This window comes from Vigna radiata, chromosome 7 (genome assembly GCF_000741045.1).
Source record: "Vigna radiata var. radiata cultivar VC1973A chromosome 7, Vradiata_ver6, whole genome shotgun sequence".
Lineage (NCBI taxonomy): Eukaryota > Viridiplantae > Streptophyta > Magnoliopsida > Fabales > Fabaceae > Vigna > Vigna radiata.
This window is the reverse complement of record NC_028357.1, coordinates 45,409,920-45,417,316: the sequence shown is the minus strand read 5'-3', so window position 1 is coordinate 45,417,316 and position 7,397 is coordinate 45,409,920.

Genomic DNA, 7,397 nt, shown 5'->3' with positions numbered 1-7,397 from the left:
TGAACTTTATTATTAACTAGTTTTGAAATAAAAAATACATTACACTTTTACTTTTCTATTTTATTTTTGATAATATAATTTTTATTTTATTTATTGAAGACAATTATAATTGTTAAGGTTAAATTAGATGTTAGTAAAATTTTGCATCTCTACAAAATTGTACTTTTTTCTAATAATTTCACTAATTACTAATTTTTATTAAAAAAATTAGCATCTTATTTTATTTTTTATAAACCAAATTAATTGAATTTGAAAAACTACAATAATAAAATATTTTATATATATATATATATATATATATATATATATATATATATATATATATATATATATATAGTGTGTATGTGTTTTTGGGGTGTGTGTGTGAAAAAGAAGATAAATTTAGTGTCTTTTTTTTATTTTTTTTAATTTTATCTTCTTAATTGTTCATAAAAAGAATACTATTTTCAGTTTTATCATATTAATACTATTTTTTATTCAAATAATTACTTTTTATACAATAATTATTTATATTATCATTTTAGTAACTACTGTTATAAATTTAAATAATTACTCATGATAAAAAGTTTATTTACACACCATTGTTTATAATGTTTTTTTATTTCAATTAATAAAATTTATTTTATTTACAATTATTCTATAATTATTCATACATTTTTTTTTCAAATCTATCTTTTTAACTATTACTTTTATAATATTGGAATATCTATAACAATTACATAAATTTCGGTGAAATGTAATTTAATAAATATAAATTTATTTCATATATTAACTTAATAATATTATAATATTATCACTCACTAATATAATATTATATATAGTTAAAAAATATGTACACATGCACGATAATATTTACGTTAGTATTTATAATATTGCTATAGTTATAATTTACCTTTTTAACTATTACTTTTAATATTGGAATAGTTATTTATAACAATACATAAATTTCGGTGAAATATAATTTAATAAATTTAAATTTATTTTGTATGTTAACTTAATAATCAACTACTAATGTAATATTAACTTAATAATCAACTACTAATGTAATATTATAAATATTTAAAAAATATGTACAGACCTGTTAACGTTAGTAATTATAATATAGTTATTGTTATAATATGTGCAAAAGATTCAAATATTATGAAATTATTCAAATATGTGAACAACTCTGATATGGTATTTGGATACTAATTATCTAAGGCTTTGACTTTGTATTAGGAATTTGATCCTGGTAATATAATTTGATTCTGATTGATTATATGGATATAGGTCAAAAACATTCAAAGATTAAAAAGTCTTTTTGTTAAAAAAGTCTATGGATTAAAATATTTATAAAAATTGATATGGACCAAGACCATGGATCTTTCTTTTAAAAAAAATTATTAAAAAAAAAAATTAATTAATTTGTAATTTATTATAAAATTGGGTTAGATATGTTTGTAGATTTTATATTTTAGGGCGATTTTGGTTTTAATCCTTCTTTCTCTTTTAAACTAAAGTAAAATTTAATCATTGAACTCTTATTTTAGTCTTTTTATCAAATTTTTTTAACTTATTTACAGTTTCAAATACGTTTTTTTAAACATATTTAACCCTACAAAATTTTTAATTTGTCAAAAAAGTATATATAAAAATTCCAATAAACTAACACATATTTTATAAAAGATTTTAAGGAATTACTTGCTTGTATAAAAAATTATGCAGCATAGGTTGAAATTATTGAATGACTAAACATATTCAATTTTCTTTATTGATTAAACATATTTTAAAAATATATGAGATAGCTATTTAATTTTATTGAACAAAAAATTTATCTAGATCTAAATCAAAACTAAATAAAACATATTAAATTTAAAATTTAAAATAATAAATTTATGAATAATAATATTTTTATTACATGTTGTTTTTTATTAGTGTATGACTTAAACTTATATTTAAATTCTATCAATTATTTATTTTTCTTTAACCAAATAAATATATATATATATATATATATATATATTAAAAAAAATTAATGTCAATTTTATTATAATTAGTCCAATATTCTCGTATTTTGACTAGATTTCATGTTTTTTCTTTCGAACTTTATCACAATACGGGTTGATTAGAAAAATAAGAAAATTAAAAACCAAATTGGAATATGGGCTTTTTCTATCTACCAAAAGATGATGAAAAGATGATTTGGGGATTCCTTGCTATCTGCAAATGAAAATAAAAAATCAAACTTCGATCAACAACAAAGTGGATTAGATTTTCGATTGAAGGTGTACATGTCTTGATTATATACGATTTTATGTGTTAATTTTTTGTTTTTGTTGTTATTGTGTTGTGCGACCATGGTTAGGTTCAGGGTTAGTGTTTTTTGTCTTTCAATGTTATCCTTATTGTAAGTTTTTATGTGACGTGGTTGAATTAATAGTTGTTTATGGAATCAGTTAACTGTGGTTGTCGACCATTATGTCTAAACATGTTGAGGTTGTGGTTCCCCGTTTTGAATTTGTCTTTTAGTATGTTGGTGGTATGAAATGTAATGACTCTTTTATTCTTTGGGCATTTTCATATTTTTCAAGACTGTTTATATAGATATATTAGTTGAAATGCACAAGTCAATTTTTGAAGTTCTGTTTCACCATGGTGAAAAGTTTATGAATAATAGACCATTTAAATATGTTGGAGAAACCAATACTTTGTCATGTGATCTAGATAGATTGAACTACTTTCAGAGTTTATCAATTCTTAAGGAGATGAGTTATTTCAATGTGAAAGAAATGTGGTATTGAGTAAGTGGAGGTTCTATGTTAGAATGAAGATATAAATTGCTTTTTGATGACAAAGGTGCACATGTCGTATGATAAACATTGTCACACTCGATGATCAAGTTCACTAGTATGTTGTACACATAGTATCCAAACCTCAAATAGTAAATATGTTCGAATATTTTCCTCTTGAGGGTGATGATAATAAGGGTAGTTATATGGATGAGGTTAGAGGTGAGGATGAATGTGAACATGAAGTTAATGTGGAGGGGGAGGGGGAGGGGAAAACTAAATTTGATGTGGGAGGAGGAGGGTGAGGGTGAAGGTTAGATGATTTTGATCTGAGTAGTTGAAATGAAAGGAGATGTCTTGAGTGAAAAAGAACTAGTGGATGTCAGTATTCATGGAGATGAAGTGGAAAGGTGAATTTTGGGAAAGTGATGTCAAAGTTGAAGTTGAATTTGGTGAAAAATATGTGGTTGGACCAAATGGATCTTTTGGTGAAGAATATGTGGTTGGACCAAATGGATCTTTTAACCGAAAGTCAAAAGAAGTAGGTAAAGATGCACGTGATAGAAGTTTGTCTAACACTAAATAAAAATCTGAAAGTTTAAATAACACTGAATATAGTGATTCAACAAGTGAAAATATAGACAAATATGAATACTTTGAGATATTTTCAATGACCAAAAGTGTGGAACACTATAAATAAATCAAATACAAAAATTTATATTTATTTTTCATTTATAAAAACATCTATATTCAACTAGTTAAAGAGATCACATTTTTTTTAACTTGAATTAAAGTGGACTTGTTTGAATGAAAATATGTTCGTTTAAACGTAAATGTGTCTATTTAACAAATATTAGATAGATTCAGATATTAAGTTGTAGTGTTACTTTTGCTAAAGTGTAAAATTCTTTGCTTGAGTGAAATATGACAAAAAAAATAAGATTATTTTCAGTTCTGTTCTTGTTTTAGTAAATTTTTTTGGGTTAAACAACGTAAACAATAATAACAATCACAACAACAAAAGTAAACAATAACAAGACCAATACTATTGACAGATATTAAAATGACAATCATAATCACTGTTTCAACACCAAAACAATGTCAAGGGAAATAATAATGATAATAATAAATTATTATAATAGTAATACTAATAATAAAAGACTAATTCTTATCACAACATTAGCTAATAATTAAACAAGTCACATTTTCCTACTTAATGTCTTGTTCACTTGCGCGAATTTGGAGGAAAGTAATTGAAAGGATTTGAAGATAATTTTTTTTGTTGTTTATTTGAATAGATTTGGAAGTAAGTGAGAGTAGATTTTGAAGTAAAATTTGTGAGAATCAGTGTATGATTTATTTTATGTGGCAGATTAAAAAAATTTACTTCTAAATTCACTCTCACTTACCTCTAAATCTATTCAAATAAACAACAAAAAAATTTATTATCTCAAATCCTCTCAATTACTCTCTCCCAAATTCGCTCAAGTGAATAAAACCTAAATATTAATATTAATATTTTGATACACAATATTTTTTTATTTGACACTATCTTTTTTTTTTAATTTTTTTTTCTTAAAAACTCAAAAAATTATTATTTTTATAATTATTTTATTCTTACAATATGTATCAAATAAATATAAATATATGTCATTCTAGTGACTAAAAATAAGTCAAATGTCATACTTTTTTGTGATATTTAAGCTACTGCCAGGAGATTTTTTGATTGATTTGTTGTGTTTGGTTTTCAACGTTTGATTCCATTGCATTTTCAGGTGCTTGTATCCCTGGGATTGATAACATGTGACGACTAGATGGCTTCAATACTCATCCAACAAAGTGCCCCGGTGAGGGCAGGGTCCATATCATGCCCCTTAAAATCGTGAGTGGCCAATCATATATCTCTATTTTTTTATGATATATATATATATATATATATATATATATATATATATATATATATATATATATATATATATATATATATATATATATATNTATATATATATATATATATATATATATATATATATATATATATATATATATATATATATATATATATATATATATATGGGGTTTGTTAACACGCGCGTACGTCTGTTTTTCAGTTGGTACGTTTTAACGATTAGTACCGGATTTTAGTAGACAAAAATACCCTTACATATCATGGATTCTAAGTTTTAAGGTTAAGGATATTTAAATAATTTTCATTTTCAAAACTAAAAAAAAAAAAAAAAAATCTCCAAACCCTTACTCACCTCTCTCATCTCTCCTCAATCCTTACCCTTACTCACCTCTCTCTCTTTCATTCCTCCCCAATCCTTTCTCTTTCATCTTTCTCTGTCATCTCTACTGTAGGCCAAATTAAAAAAAAAAAAAATCAGAAACACTGGCTCTTAAAAAAAAAGAAACCCCCAAACCGTTACTCATCTCTCTCATTCCTCTCAATCTTTTCTCTTTCATCTCTCTCACTCCAACCCCACCTTTTTCTCTGTCATCTCTACTGTAGTCCCAATTAAAAAAAAAATCAGAAACATTGATTGTTAAGCATTTTTTTACAAATAAAATGATTTTATAATGAGTTTTCATTTTATAATTTTTGTCTTATCTAATTTTCACAAGCATAATGACATATGAAGAATTGGTAATTCGCTTGGAAAAAATCAGAAACACTCGCTATTAAACAATTTCTTACAAAAAATGATTTTATAATGAGTTTTCATTTTATAATTTTTGTCTTATCTAATTTTATCTAATTTTCACAAGTATAATGACATAAAAAGGAATTGGTAATTGGCCTGAAGGTTTTTTAAAAGATGACGATTCAACATCTGCAGATGGTGAAATTAGAGAGGTTAGTGAAGATGATGAAATTGAAGAGATCTTGAATGAACCTTTGCCTGAAGGCGAATATGCCAATGACTCAACTCTTAACTCTTTACAAAGGTATATTGTTTAAAGTATTTCTAATTTTTTTTTCAGTTGGATCTACCATAGAATGACAGAGAATTGGAGTGAGAGATGAAAGAGAAAAGTTTGAGAGGAATGAGGGAGGTGAATGAGGGTTTGGGGTTTTTTTTTTTTTAGTTTTGAGAATGAAAATTATTTAAATATCATTGACCTTAAAACACATAGAATCCATCATAAATGAGGGTATTTTTGTCTACTATAATCCGATACACATTGTTAAAACGTACCAACTGAAAAAGAGGCGTCTGTTTGGTACGTTTTAACAATGTGTACCGGATTATAGTAGACAAAAATACCCTCATATATCATGCATTCTAAGTTTTAAGATCAAGGATATTTAAATAATTTTCATTCTCAAAACTAAAAAAAAGAAACCCCTACTCACCTCCCTCATCCCTCTCAACCCTTTCTCTTTCATTTCTCTCATTCCAACATTTTCTCTATCATCCCTACTATTGCCCCAATTGAAAAAAAAAATCAGAAACCCTTGCTTAACCCTAATCCACCTTCCTCATTTATCCAATTTGTTTCTCTCTCGTCTCCATATTCTCCCTCAGCCACACACAACAACCCGTGACATCGTAATTTGTTGCTCTTGCTCTGTTAGTTCATTTGGAAGATGTGTTATATATTTTCCCTTCTTATTATTATTAAATTTCATTTTTAAATTAAATCATGTAAATAAAACCTTCATAAATCAATTAAATTTTCATACATTATTTCCACATCTACGCCACATTTCATTATATTTTTAAAGAACAAGATATTTCCCTCTATTGTCCTTTTCGCTTTACACAAAGTGTTTCTTTTTCCTTTCTCTATTGGTATGAGATACATGATTTAAGATTACAACCTATAATTGAAAGAATTGTACTCTTAAGGAGCTCTTCTATACCTATTTCTTTAATTTCCTTATGTCCATTTTTTTATCACTGAATCAACTTCTACAGGCGTTTAGAATAAATTTTAACAAATGTGTAAGATAAAAGCAGTAAAATCATTTTTCACCTTTGAGATTTGGAAAAAGTAACATAAAATGACAAAGTTTATATTCATTTTACACACATTAATAAATATAAAATGATTATAAAAGAGTAAACTTTTTCAATTTTTAAAAAATATCTCTGATTCAAATTACCACCATCATCTTCAATTGGGTTGAGATGAGAGAAAAAATGTTGGAGTGATGAGTGAGAAAATGTTGAGATGAGAGAGAAAATAAGGGTTTCTGATTTTTTTTTCAATTGGATAACAGTAGGATGACAGAGAAAATGTTGTTGGAGTGAGAGAGATGAAAAAGAAAGGGTTGTTGAGATGAGAGAGAAAATAAGGGTTTCTGAATTTTTTTTTCAATTGGGCAACAGTAGGATGACAGAGAAAATGTTGTTGGAGTGAGAAAAAGAAAGGGTTTGAGAAGGATGAGGGAGGTAAGTAAAGGTTTGGGGGTTTATTTTTTTTAGTTTTGAGAATGAAATTTTTTTAAATATCCTTAACCTTAAAACTTAGAATCCATGATAAATGAGGGTATTTTTGTCTACTATAATTCGGTACACATTGTTAAAATGTATCAACTGTAAAACAGACATACGCATGTTAACAAACCCATATATATATATATATATATATATATATATATATATATATATATATATATAT